Source organism: Coregonus lavaretus, assembly GCF_964263955.1.
Source record: "Coregonus lavaretus genome assembly, contig: HAP1_SCAFFOLD_737, whole genome shotgun sequence".
In the NCBI taxonomy this organism is placed as follows: Eukaryota; Metazoa; Chordata; class Actinopteri; order Salmoniformes; family Salmonidae; genus Coregonus; species Coregonus lavaretus.
The window spans coordinates 117175-131789 of record NW_028166641.1 but is presented as its reverse complement, the minus strand read 5'-3'; the positions used below and the strand labels follow the sequence as shown (position 1 = coordinate 131789).

The 14615-nt window shown below is 44.7% G+C and overlaps 1 pseudogene across 1 annotated transcript in view; it reads left to right on the top strand.

Moving 5' to 3' along the window:
- The window catches only part of LOC311114472 (protein jagged-1b-like), a 100275-nt pseudogene that overhangs the window by 82969 nt on the left and 2691 nt on the right, over positions 1–14615 (top strand). The window contains exons 10-11 of the transcript in view: positions 6332–6445; positions 6771–6812. The product of the transcript in view is annotated as a protein jagged-1b-like (transcript). The remainder of the gene's footprint in view (positions 1–6331; positions 6446–6770; positions 6813–14615) is intronic.

Sequence of the window (14615 nt, the reverse complement as noted above, 5' to 3'; positions counted from 1 at the left end):
GACACTGTCCCTCATCTTATGGCAGGCAGCAATGTAGTGCTCTGCCAACCCACAGCTCTCTGTGTCCTCCCCCAACAGGACGGGTTGCCTATTCTCATCAGAGAGGTCTTTGATACCTTGAAAAACGGTTTCAAATTTTGGGAAATGACACTCTCTAATTGTTTTATATTTTTGACATTTTGTCAGGAAATGCAGCTCTGTCTCAGGTTCTGCTGTGGTGCAGTGGTTGCACAGCCTTTCCTCTACAGGGAGCCAGGTTTTCCTGTGTCTACCCTTCTCAATGGCAAGGCTGTGCTCACTGAGCCTGTACTTTGTCAAGGTTTTTCTAAGGTTTTGATCAGTAACCATGGTCAAATAGTTTGCCATGGTGTACTGTCAATTTAGGGCCAGATAGCACTGCATTTAACTTTGTGCTTGTGTTTCCCAATAAGCAATGTAGTTTTCTTTTGACTGTGTTGTAATTTGGTTTATTCTGATTGATTGGATGTTCTGGTCCTGAGGCTTCAGTGTGTTAGTAGAACAGGTTTGTGAACTCAGCGCCAGGACCAGCTGGATGAGGGGACTCTTTTCTTTGCTCAGCTCTTGGCATTGCAGGGCTTGGTAATGATATGAGAGGGGGTCACTGTATTTTAGATGTTTCCAAAACTTAATTGCTATTTTTTGAGTTTTTATTATTAGTGGATATTGGCCTAATTCTGCCCTGCATGCATTGTTTGTAGTTTTCCTCTGGACATGTAGGAGAATCTTACAGAACTCTGCATGCAGGGTTTCAATGGGGTGTTTGTCCCATTTAGTCAAATCTTGTTTTCCAAGTGGACCCCACACCTCGCTGCCATAAAGTGCAATTGGTTCAATTACACATTCAATTTGTTTTAGCCAAATTTTAATAGGTATTTCAATTTGAATTTGTCTTTTAATGGCGTAGAATGCCCTGCGTGCGTGCTTTCTCTCTCAGTTCATTCACTGCATCATTAAGGTGTCCAGTTGAGCTTATTTTTAAACCTAAGTAATTGTAGTGTGTGCAGTACTCTATATATTTTGTTCCAATTGAGAACTTTGGTCTAATTCCCTGAGATCTGGATATTCTCTGGAAAATCATTATTTGAGTCTTTTTGGGGATTACTGCCAGGGCCCAGGTCTGTCAGTACTGCTCTAGCAGGTCCAGGCTCTGCTGTAGGCCATGTGCTGTGGGTTTACTGCCAGGGCCCAGGTCTGTCAGTACTGCTCTAGCAGGTCCAGGCTCTGCTGTAGGCCATGTGCTGTGGGTTTACTGCCAGGGCCCAGGTCAGGCAGTACTGCTCTAGCAGGTCCAGGCTCGGCTGTAGGCCATGTGCTGTGGGTTTACTGCCAGGGCCCAGGTCTGTCAGTACTGCTCTAGCAGGTCCAGGCTCTGCTGTAGGCCATGTGCTGTGGGTTTACTGCCAGGGCCCAGGTCTGACAGTACTGCTCTAGCAGGTCCAGGCTCTGCTGTAGGCCATGTGCTGTGGGTTTACTGCCAGGGCCCAGGTCTGACAGTACTGCTCTAGCAGGTCCAGGCTCTGCTGTAGGCCATGTGCTGTGGGTTTAGTGCCAGGGCCCAGGTCTGACAGTACTGCTCTAGCAGGTCCAGGCTCTGCTGTAGGCCATGTGCTGTGGGTTTACTGCCAGGGCCCAGGTCTGACAGTACTGCTCTAGCAGGTCCAGGCTCTGCTGTAGGCCATGTGCTGTGGGTTTAGTGCCAGGGCCCAGGTCTGACAGTACTGCTCTAGCAGGTCCAGGCTCTGCTGTAGGCCATGTGCTGTGGGTTTACTGCCAGGGCCCAGGTCTGTCAGTACTGCTCTAGCAGGTCCAGGCTCGGCTGTAGGCCATGTGCTGTGGGTTTACTGCCAGGGCCCAGGTCTGTCAGTACTGCTCTAGCAGGTCCAGGCTCTGCTGTAGGCCATGTGCTGTGGGTGACAGCAGGCACAGGTCATCTGCCAAGAGCAGGCATTTAACCTCTGAATTGTGGAGACTAACACCAGGAGCTGAGTATTTTTCTAGAATAGTGGCCAATTCGTTGTTGTAAATATTGAAGAGTGCAGGGCTCAGATTGCAACCCTGGCGAAGGCCCCGCCCCTGGTTAAAGAATGATGTTATTTTCTTGCCAATTTTGATGCTGCACGTATTGCCAGTATACATTGATTTAGTTATGTCATATGTTTTCACCCCCTACACCACTTTCAATAACTTTGTAGAACAGTCCTGTATGCCAAATAGAATCAAATGCTTTTTGGAAGTCGATAAAGCAAGAGGACATTTTGGTATTATTTTGGTGGACATGTTTATCTATCAAGGTGTGTAGGGTGTAAATATGATCGGTCGTGCGATGTTTTGGTATAAATCCAATCTGGCTTTTACTCAAGACATTGAAGCTTATTAAGGAAGTTTAGAACTCTAACATGTATAATACTACAGAAAACCTTCCCAGGTTACTGTTCACACAAATGCCTCTGGAATTGTTAGGGTCAAATTATGAGTCCTTGATTCCAGATGTCAGGGAAATAACCTACACTCAGGATCAAATTAAACCGTTTTAATTTAGCCAATTTACATTTTACACTAGTTAATTTGAGCATATCATTTAGGATGCAATCAGGTCTGCATGCTTTTTTAAATTTGAGGGCCTAAAGTTGTCCAGTGGATTTCGATTGTCCTTTATAGCTCTTTCTAATCCATTCAGCGCCTCATGAATTTGGCATTGTTCTGCGTTTGTGTCAATTTGAACGGTGTTGTAGAGTGCTTTAAAATTGGTTGTCCATATGTCACCATTTTGTATCACTAATTCCTATATTTATTTATTTGTTTTCAATTTTGCCAGAAGTTGTTTGTGTTTATGGATTCCTCAATTAGTGTCAGTTGCTTGCTGTTGTACTGTGCTTTGGTTCTGAGTCTACGTTTATAGAGTTTTAAAGACTCACAGTAATGAAGGCGTAATTCACCATTATTTGGGTCTCTGTGCTTTTGGTTTGATAGTGTTCTAAGTTTTTTTCCTTATAATTTTACAATCTGCATCAAACCAGTTGATGATGTCATCTGTGGTCTTTTTTAAATTTATTTTTTTATAAACTTCAGTTCTTTTGCCATTTGCCTGAATATATAGTAGATGTTTTTTACTGCTAGATTGATCCCTTCTTTACTGTGAGTGGATAAGTTATCTTACATTTACATTTGAGTCATTTAGCAGACGCTCTTATCCAGAGCGACTTACAGGAGCAATTAGGGTTAAGTGCCTTGCTCAAGGGCACATCGACAGATTGTTCACCTAGTCGGCTCGGGGATTCAAACCAACAACCTTTCGGTTACTGGCCCAACACTCTTAACCGCTAAGCTACCTGCTGAAACACCTGGCTACCCATCCACATTGCTCCGGCCAACTGACGTTTCTTCTCCACGATGAGTCTGGATTTGCCTCCCTCCTCGACGATTTCTAGAATCCGAACACAATCTGACCGATCTGATTGATCCCAGAAACCAATGGGACCAACTTTGATTCTCTGAATGGTTAGATTTTGTTATAGACGATCCAATCACTGATGAATTTGTTTTTGAAGTCACACAAACAACTTCCAGGATGGCAGTTTCAGTCTGAATGTATGTAGCGATTTGATAGAGCAGAGGAATTCAATTCAGGGTGAGTGGTCAGGCAAGTGATCTCCCAGATAGACACACAGCTCAGTCTATGAGTGGACCAGTTTGATGCCCTGTCCCGTGTCCAGTATATTGGGAGGGAACCAGCCCAGTTTGAATCGCCTGAAGCACCTCAGACACACTCCACACAGCCAGAGGAGGTTGAGCCCACAGCACCAGTTGGAGGTGGTGCACCAGAGGATAGGTAGCCTGGGGGAAGTGGGTCTTCCAGAGGATAGGTAGCCTGGGGGAAGTGGGTCTTCCAGAGGATAGGTAGCCTGGGGGAAGTGGGTCTTCCAGAGGATAGGTAGCCTGGGGGAAGTGGGTCTTCCAGAGGATAGGTAGCCTGGGGGAAGTGGGTCTTCCAGAGGATAGGTAGCCCGGGGGAAGTGGGTCTTCCAGAGGATAGGTAGCCCGGGGGAAGTGGGTCTTCCAGAGGATAGGTAGCCCGGGGGAAGTGGGTCTTCCAGAGGATAGGTAGCCCGGGGGAAGTGGGTCTTCCAGAGGATAGGTAGCCCGGGGGAAGTGGGTCTTCCAGAGGATAGGTAGCCCGGGGAAAGTGGGTCTTCCAGAGGATAGGTAGCCCGGGGGAAGTGGGTCTTCCAGAGGATAGGTAGCCCGGGGGAAGTGGGTCTTCCAGAGGATAGGTAGCCCGGGGGAAGTGGGTCTTCCAGAGGATAGGTAGCCCGGGGGAAGTGGGTCTTCCAGAGGATAGGTAGCCCGGGGGAAGTGGGTCTTCCAGAGGATAGGTAGCCCGGGGGAAGTGGGTCTTCCAGAGGATAGGTAGCCCAGGGGAAGTGGGTCTTCCAGAGGATAGGTAGCCCGGGGGAAGTGGGTCTTCCAGAGGATAGGTAGCCCGGGGGAAGTGGGTCTTCCAGAGGATAGGTAGCCCGGGGGAAGTGGGTCTTCCAGAGGATAGGTAGCCTGGGGGAAGTGGGTCTTCCAGGCCACGTCGCTCCCTGTGGGAAGATGGAGCGTGTAGTCGCTCCAGTGTTTCGACACACCGTAGGCCGCCACCACCATCCTGTCCTTCTCCAACCACTGGGTGGCGCTGTCCGGGTTGCAGTTGAACTCCACCCACTCCGAGGTGAAGTCCCCGAGGCGGGGGGCGTCCACACCTTCGTTGTGACCGGCGGGGGCGAGCTCGGCCCCTTACACGGCCACGTAGACTCCCTCCATCCTGCGGACCCCCTTTACCCAGAAGCCGCTGTTCTTCTCCTTCCACCACTCCAGCAGCTGCTCCAGACGCAGAGAGCCTCCTCCTGCCAGTGGCCAGGTCCCGGTGCGCTGCGTATGCCCGCTGTAGAACACCACGTATGTATCATGGCGGGGCCCGTTAGCCGTGCGCAGCTCCAGGAAGGCCTTGAGCTTGGCCTGCAGGGCCTCCAAGGTCACCAAACGTCTCCATCATGTGGTGGGAGAAGAGGCGCTGCACGCTGTTCAACCTCAACAACCTGGCCGTCTGGGCTGCTGTAGCTGGTAGGGACGACCACAGCGTAGCCTATACACGTGCCCCCCAGGCAGCTGCCCAGCTTATGGAAGAGCCCGTGGGCCAGAGACTCCAGAGGGAGGACCACCCTTATCTAAGAGTGTTTGGATATTTTGGTTACTGGTTGCTTTCTGGTATTCTTCTGTGCTGTTTTGAGCCCATCTGTATGAATTTCTGATGTTGTACAGCTTACTGGGCTGTGAACGTGTGGTTGTTTCCATGTCTGTTCTTTTGAGGAACAAGGTAATTTGGCTGTGATCAGACAGAGGTGTTAGTGGCTTGATGGTGAATGAGCTGAGAGAGAAAGGGTCAGTCTGTAATCATATAGTCTACTGTGCTGTGGCCAAGAGGTGCGCAATAGGTGAATCTCCCCAAAGAGTCCGCCGTAACCTACCATTGACAAAGTACAAACCCAGACTTCGACAGAGCTGCAACAGATCCCTTCCGTTTTTGTTGATGGTGCTCTCTCTCTCTCTCTCTCTCTCTCTCTCTCTGTCTCTCTCTCTCTCTCTCTCTCTCTCTCTCTCTCTCTCTCTCTCTCTCTCTCTCTCTCTCTCTCTCTCTCTCTGTCTCTCTCTCTCTCTCTCTCTCTCTCTCTCTGTCTCTCTGTCTCTCTCTCTCTCTCTCTCTCTCTCTCTCTCTCTCTCTCTCTGTCTCTCTCTCTCTCTCTGTCTCTCTCTCTCTCTCTCTCTCTCTCTCTCTCTGTCTCTCTGTCTCTCTCTCTCTCTCTCTCTCTCTCTCTCTCTCTCTACACACTCAATTCAATTTCAATTCAATTTAAGGGCTTTATTGGCATGGGAAACGTGTGTTAACATTGCATACAATAAATATTAACAGTAAACATTACACTCAGAAGTTCCAAAAGAATAAAGACATTTCAAATGTCATATTGTGTCTATATACAGTGTTGTAACAATGTGCAAATAGTTAAAGTACAAATGGGAAAATAAATCAACATAAATATGGGTTGTATTTATTTCTCTCTCTCTCTCTCTCGTTCTCTCTACACTCCTCTTCAACCTCGTTTTGTCTTGTTTTCTCAGATGGATTTCTCTATTGCCTTCATTCACTGTGTCTTTCACTATAACATAGTACTTAATGAACATCGAGTGTAGGAAGTGGACTCATAAGTATAATCATTATTTTTGCCTGTCTTCACTCTAACCATGCCGTGTTATTTACCCGCCTCCTCTCCAGATGCCAACGAATGCGACAGCAAGCCCTGTGTCAACGCCAACTCCTGCCGCAACCTGATTGGTGGATACTTCTGCGAGTGTGTCGCTGGTTGGACGGGGCTGAACTGTGACATCAGTGAGTAGAACTAAGACTGTTCTGAACACCTGTCTTCTCTGTGTCTGTCAGGACAGTGTAATGCTTAACTGCAGAATAGTGTAAATGATCCTACACTATGTGTCCCAAATAGCACCCTTTTCCATTTTTTTGTGCACTACTTTTGACCATAATGGGTAATGCACTATATAAGGAATAGAGTGAACATTTATTTTGGGGGGTACTTATTTTTTAGAGGGTGAACAGATTCATTACTACATTATCACAGACAAACTTGATTATCATGTTTAATACATGCTAGTAGATAACTTGTCTTACACATGATACATTATCTTTTGTTTTGTAGATCTCAACGACTGCAAAGACCAGTGCCAGCACGGAGGAACCTGCAGGGTATGTTGTCTCTCTCTCTCTCTCTCTCTCTCTCTCTCTACATCTCTCTCTCTCTCTCTCTACATCTCTCTCTATATATATATCTCTCTCTCTCTACATCTCTCTCTCTCTCTCTCTACATCTCTCTCTCTCTCTACATCTCTCTCTCTCTCTACAATTCATTTTTCAGTTTCAATTTAAGGGCTTTATTGGCATGGGAAACGTGTGTTAACATTGCCAAAGTAAGTGAAACAGATAATAAACAAAAGTGAAATAAACAATAAATATTAACAGTAAACATTACACTCACAAAAGTTCCAAAAGAATAAAGACATTTCAAATGTCATATTATGTCTATATACAGTGTTGTAACAATGTGCAAATAGTTAAAGTACAAATGGGAAAATAAATAAACATAAATATGGGTTGTATTTACAATGGTGTTTGTTCTTCACTGGTTTCCCTTTTCTTGTGGCAACAGGTCACAAATTTCGCAGCTGTGATGGCACACTGTGGTATTTCACCCAGTAGATAAGGGAGTTTATCAAAATTGGGTTTGTTTTCAAATTCTTTGTGGATCGCTGTAATCTGAGGGAAATATGTGTCTCTAATATGGTCATACATTTGGCAGGAGGTTAGGAAGTGCAGCTCAGTTTCCACCTCATTTTGTGGGCAGTGGGCACATAGCCTGTCTTCTCTTGAGAGCCAGGTCTGCCTACGGCAGCCTTTCTCAATAGCAAGGCTATGCTCACTGAGTCTGTACATAGTCAAAGCTTTCCTTAATTTTTTGTCAGTCACAGTGGTCAGGTATTCTGCCATTTGTACTCTCTGTTTAGGGCCAAGTAGCATTCTAGTTTGCTCAGTTTTTTTGTAAATTCTTTCCAATGTGTCAAGTAATTGTCTTTTTGTTTTGATGATTCGGTTGGGTCTAATTGTGTTGCTGTCCTGGGGCTCTGTGGGGTCTATTTGTGTTTGTGAACAGAGCCCCAGGACCAGCTTGCTTAGGGGACTCTTCTCCAGCTTCATCTTTCTGTAGGTGATGGCTTTGTTATGTTAGGTTTGGGAATCGCTTCCTTTTGGGTGGTTGTAGATTTTAACGGGGTGGGGGCAGACCTCAGACCTCACATCCATAAAGAGCAATGGGTTCTACAACTGATTCAAGTATTTTTAGCCAGATCCTAATTGGTATGTCGAATTTTATGTTCCTGTTGATGGCATAGAAGGCCCTTCTTGCCTTGTCTCTCAGATCGTTCACAGCTTTGTGGAAGTTAAATGTGGCGCTGATGTTTAGGCCGAGATATGTATCGTTTTTTGTGTGCTATAGGGCAACGGTGTCTAGATGGAATTTGTATTTGTGGTCCTGGCAACTGGACCTTTTTTGGAACACCATTATTTTTGTCTTACTGAGATTTACTGTCAGGGCCCAGGTCTGACAGAATCTGTGCAGAAGATCTAGGTGCTGCTGTAGGCCCTCCTTGGTTGGTGACAGAAGCACCAGATCATCAGCAAACAGAAGACATTTGACTTCAGATTCTAGTAGGGTGAGGCCGGGTGCTGCAGACTGTTCTAGTGCCCTCGCCAATTCGTTGATATATATGTTGAAGAGGGTGGGGCTTAAACTGCATCCCTGTCTCACCCCACGGCCCTGTGGAAAGAAATGTGTGTGTTTTTTTGCCAATTTTAACCGCACACTTGTTTGTGTACATGGATTTTATAACGTTGTATGTTTTTCCCCTAACCCCACTTTCCATCAATTTGTATAGCAGACCCTCATGCCAAATTGAGTCAAAAGCTTTTTGGAAATCAACAAAGCATGAGAAGACTTTGCCTTTGTTTTGGTTTGTTTGTTTGTCAATTAGGGTGTGCAGGGTGAATACATGGTCTGTCATACGGTAATTTGGTAAAAAGCCAATTTGACATTTGCTCAGTACATTGTTTTCACTGAGGAAATGTACGAATCTGCCGTTAATGATAATGCAGAGGATTTTCCCAAGGTTGCTGTTGATGCATATCCCACGGTAGTTATTGGGGTCAAATTTGTCTCCACTTTGGTGGATTGGGGTGATCAGTCCTTGGTTCCAAATATTGGGGAAGATGCCAGAGCTGAGGATGATGTTAAAGAGTTTAAGTATAGCCAATTGGATGTTAAAGAGTTTAAGTATAGCCAATTGGAATTTGTGGTCTGTATATTTTATCATTTCATGTAGGATACCATCAACACCACAGGCCTTTTATGGGTTGGAGGGTTTGTATTTTGTCCTGTAGTCCATTCAATGTAATTGGAGAATCCAGTGGGTTCTGGTAGTCTTTAATAGTTGATTCTAAGATTTGTATTTGATCATGTATATTTTTTTGCTGTTTGTTCTTTGTTATAGGGACAAAAAGATTGGAGAAGTGGTTTACCCATACATCTCCGTTTTGGATAGATAACTCTTCGTGTTGTTGTTTGTTTAGTGTTTTCCAATTTTCCCAGAAGTGGTTAGAGTCTATGGATTCTTCAATTACATTGAGCTGATTTCTGACATGCTGTTCCTTCTTTTTCCGTAGTGTATTTCTGTATTGTTTTAGTGATTCATCATAGTGAAGGCGTAAGCTCAGGTTTTCTGGGTCTCTATGTTTTTGGTTGGATAGGTTTCTCAATTTCTTTCTTAGGTTTTTGCATTCTTCATCAAACCATTTGTCATTGTTGTTAATTTTCTTAGGTTGTCTGCTTGACATTTTTAGATTTGATAGGGAAGCTGAGAGGTCAAATATACTGTTTAGGTTTTCTACTGCCAAGTTTACACCTTCACTATTACAGTGGAACGTTTTGTCCAGGAAGTTGTCTAGAACAGATTTAATTTGTTGTTGCCTAATAGTTTTTTGGTAGGTTTCCACACTACTACTCCTTCCTTCCATCTATAGCATTTCTTAATATTATTCAGTTCCTTTAGCTTTGATGCCTCATGATTGAGTGTTGCTCTGTTCAAGTAGACTGTGATTTTGCTGTGATCTGATAGGGCTGGCTGAATGCTCTGAGAAACTCTGGGTTGAGGTCAGTGATAAAGTAATCTACAGTACTACTGCCAAGAGATGAGCTATAGGTGTACCTACCATAGGAGTCCCCTCGAAGCCTACCATTGACTATGTACAGACCCAGCGTGTTCTGTTGGTTATGTTGTCGTAGTTGTGCCTAGGGGGGCATATGGGGGAGGGAATGCTTTCACCTCAGGTAGGTGTTTGTCCCCCTGTGTGCTGAGGGTGTCAGGTTCTTGTCCAGTTCTGGCATTTAGGTCACCATAGACTAGTACATGTCCCTGGGTCTGGAAATGGTTGATTTCCCCCTCCAGGATGGAGAAGCTGTCTTCATTAAATAATGGGGATTCTATTAGGGGCATTTAGGTAGCACACAGGATGACTTTTTTCTCTGTTGAGTTCATTTGCGTTTGAATTTCTAGCCAAATGTAAAATGTTCCTGTTTTAAATAATTTAATAGAGTGAGGTAGGTCTGCTCTATACCAAATTAGCATACTCCCTGAGTACCTTCCCTCTCTACACATCTCGCTCTACCTCTCTCTCTCTCTCTCTCTCTCTCTCTACCTCTCTCTCTCTCTACCTCTCTCTTTCTCTACCTCTCTCTTTCTCTCTCTCTCTCTACATCTCTCTCTCTACCTCTCTCTCTCTCTACCTCTCTCTTTCTCTACCTCTCTCTTTCTCTCTCTCTCTCTACATCTCTCTCTCACTACATCTCTCTCTCTACATCTCTCTCTACATCTCTCTCTCTACATATCTCTCTCTACAGCTGTCTCTCTACATCTCTCTCTACATCTCTCTCTCTACAGCTCTCTCTCTACATCTCTCTCTATACATCTCACTCTCTACATCTCTCTCTACATCTCTCTCTAGATCTCTCTCTACATCTCTCTCTAGATCTCTCTCTACATCTCTCTCTACATCTCTCTCTCTCTACATCTCTCTCTCTCTACCTCTCTCTCTCACTACATCTCTCTCTCTACATCTCTCTCTACACATCTCTACACATCTCTCTCTACATCTCTCTAAATCTCTCTACACATCTCTCTACACATCTCTCTCTACATCTCTCTCTACATCTCTCTCTACATCTCTCTCTCTACAGCTCTCTCTCTACATCTCTCTCTATACATCTCTCTCTCTCTACATCTCTCTCTACATCTCTCTCTATATCTCTCTCTACATCTCTCTCTAGATCTCTCTCTACATCTCTCTCTACATCTCTCTCTAAATCTCTCTCTCTACATCTCTCTCTCTACATCTCTCTCTCTACATCTCTCTCTACACATCTCCCTCTCTACATCTCTCTCTCTACATCTCTCTCTCTACATCTCTCTCTACACATCTCCCTCTCTACATCTCTCTCTATACATCTCTCTCTACATCTCTCTCTACACATCTCTCTCTCTACATTTCTCTCTCTACATCTCTCTCTCTAGATCTCTCTCTACATCTCTCTCAACATCTCTCTCTCTACATCTCTCTCTCTACATCTCTCTCTCAACATCTCTCTCGCTCTACATCTCTCTCTCTCTCTCTCGCTCTATATCTCTCTCTACATCTCTCTCTACACCTCTCTCTCTCTACATCTCTGTCGATGTGCCCACGAGCAAGGCACTTAACCCTAATTGCTCCTGTAAGTCGCACTGGATGAGAGCGTCTGCTAAATGACTAAAATAAATACATAAAATCTATCTCTCTACACATCTCTCTCTACATCTCTCTCTACATATTTCTCTTTACATCTCTCTCTACCCATCTCTCTCTACATCTCTCTCTCTACATCTCGCTCTCTCTACATCTTTCTCTCTACATCGCTCTCTACACGTCTCTCTCTCGACATCTCTCTCTCTCTCTGTACATCTCTCTCTACATGTTTCTCTCTCTACTACTCTCTACATCTCTCTCTCTCCATGTTTCTCTCTCTCTACATCTCGCTCTCTCTACATCTCTCTCTCTCGCTGTAAATCTCTCGCCCTACATCTCTCTCTTCATGTTTCTCTCTCTACATCTCTCTCTACATCTCTCTCTCTCTCCATGTTTCTCTCTCTCTCTACTTCTCTCTCTCCATGTTTCTCTCTCTCTACTTCTCTCTACATCTCTCTCTACATGTTTCTCTCTCTACTTCTCTCTACATCTCTCTCTCTACATCTCTCTCTCCATGTTTCTCTCTCTCTCTACTACTTTCTACATCTCTCTCTCTACATCTCTCTCTCAACATCTCTCTCGCTCTACATCTCTCTCTACATCTCTCTCTCAACATCTCTCTCTTTCTACATCTCTCTCTCTCTCGCTCTACATCTCTCTCTCTACATCTCTCTCTCAACATCTCTCTCTTTCTACATCTCTCTCTCAACATCTCTCTCTTTCTACATCTCTCTCTCTCGCTCTACATCTCTCTCTCTACATCTCTCTCTCAACATCTCTCTCGCTCTACATCTCTCTCTACATCTCTCTCTCAACATCTCTCTCTTTCTACATCTCTCTCTCTCGCTCTACATCTCCCTCTAAATCTCTACACATCTCTCTCTACATCGCTCTCTCTCTCTCTCTACATCTCGCTCTCTCTACATCTCTCTCTCGCTGTACATCTCTCTCTCTCTCTCTCTACATCTCTCTCTCGCTGTACATCTCTCTCTCTCTCTCTCTCTCTACATCTCTCTACATGTTTCTCTCTCTACATACATTTACATTTACATTTTAGTCATTTAGCAGACGCTCTTATCCAGAGCGACTTACAGTTAGTGAATACATATTTTTTATACTGGCCCCCCGTGGGAATCGAACCCACAACCCTGGCGTTGCAAACACCATGCTCTATCAACTGAGCTACATCCCTGCCGGCCATTCCCTCCCCTACCCTGGACGACGCTGGGCCAATTGTGCGCCGCCCATGAGTCTCCCGGTCGCGGCCAGCTGCGACAGAGCCTGGATTCGAACCAGGATCTCTAGTGGCACAGTTAGCACTGCGATGCAGTGCCTTAGACCACTGCGCCACTCAGGAGACACTACATCTCGCTCTCTCTACATCTCTCTCTCGCTGTACATCTCTCTCTCTCTCGCTCTACATCTCTCTCTCTCCATGTTTCTCTCTCTCTACTTCTCTCTACCTCTCTCTCTCTCGCACACTTTTTTATCTTTCTCTGTCCCTCTCTCTATCTCTGTACATATTTCTCTACATCTCTCTCTACATCTCTCTACATCTCTCTCTACATCTCTCTCTCTACATCTTTCTCTACATCTTTCTCTAAATCTCTCTCTCTACATCTCTCTCGAAAGCTCTCTCTCTACATCTCTCTCTCTACATCTCTCTCTACATCTCTACAACGCTCTACATCTCTCTACATCTCTCTCTCGCTCTACATCTCTCTACATCTCTCTACATCTCTCTCTCTACATCTTTCTCTAAATCTCTCTCTCTACATCTCTCTCGAAAGCTCTCTCTCTACATCTCTCTCTCTACATCTCTCTCTACATCTCTCTCTCGCTCTACATCTCTCTCTCGCTCTACATCTCCCTCTCTCTCTCTCTCTAAATCTCTACACATCTCTCTACACATCTCTCTACATCTCTCTCTCTCCATGTTTCTCTCTCTCTACTTCTCTCTACCTCTCTCTCTCGCACACTTTTTTATCTTTCTCTGTCCCTCTCTCTATCTCTGTACATATTTCTCTACATCTCTCTCTACATCTCTCTACATCTCTCTCTACATCTCTCTCGAAAGCTCTCTCTACATCTCTCTCTCTACATCTCTCTCGAAATCTCTCTCTACATCGCTCTCTCTACATCTCTCTCTACATCTCTACAACGCTCTACATCTCTCTACATCTCTCTCTCTCTACATCTCTCTCTCTCTCTCTCTCTCTCTACATCTCTCTCTCTCTCTCGCTCTACATCTCCCTCTCTCTCTCTCTAAATCTCTACACATCTCTCTCTACATCTCTCTCTCTACATCTCTCTCTCTACATCTCTCTCTCTCTACATCTCGCTCTCTCTACATCTCTCTCTCGCTGTACATCTCTCTCTCTCTCTCGCTCTACATCTCTCTACATGTTTCTCTCTCTACATCTCTCTCTCCATGTTTCTCTCTCTCTCTACTTCTCTCTACCTCTCTCTCTCTCGCACACGTTTTATCTTTCTCTGTCCCTCTCTCTATCTCTGTACATATTTCTCTACATCTCTCTCTGCATCTCTCTACATCTCTCTCTCTACATCTTTCTCTACATCTTTCTCTAAATCTCTCTCTCTATATCGCTCTCTCTACATCTCTCTCTACATCTCTCTCTTTACATCTCTACAACGCTCTACATCTCTCTCTCTCTACATCTTTCTCTACATCTTTCTCTAAATCTCTCTCTCTACATCTCTCTCGAAATCTCTCTCTTTCCATGTTTCTCTCTCTCTACATCTCTCTCTACATCTCTCTCTACTTCTCTCTACATCGCTCTACACATCGCTCTACACATCTCTCTACACATCTCTCTCTACATCTCTCTATCTTTCTCTACATTTCTCCCTTTATCTACATCTCGCTCTAAATCTCTACACATCTCTTTACACATCTCTCTCTACATCTCTCTCTACATCTCTCTCTCTACATCTCTCTACATCTCTCTTTAAATCTCTCTCTACATCTCTCTCTACATCTCTCTCTCTACATCTCTCTACATCTCTCTTTAAATCTCTCTCTACATGTTTCTCTCTCTCTACATCTCTCGTTCATTTCTCTCTTTCTCTACATCTTTCTCTAAATCTCTCTCTCTCTACAGCTCTCTCTCTCTCTCTCTCTACATCTCTCTCTCTCTAA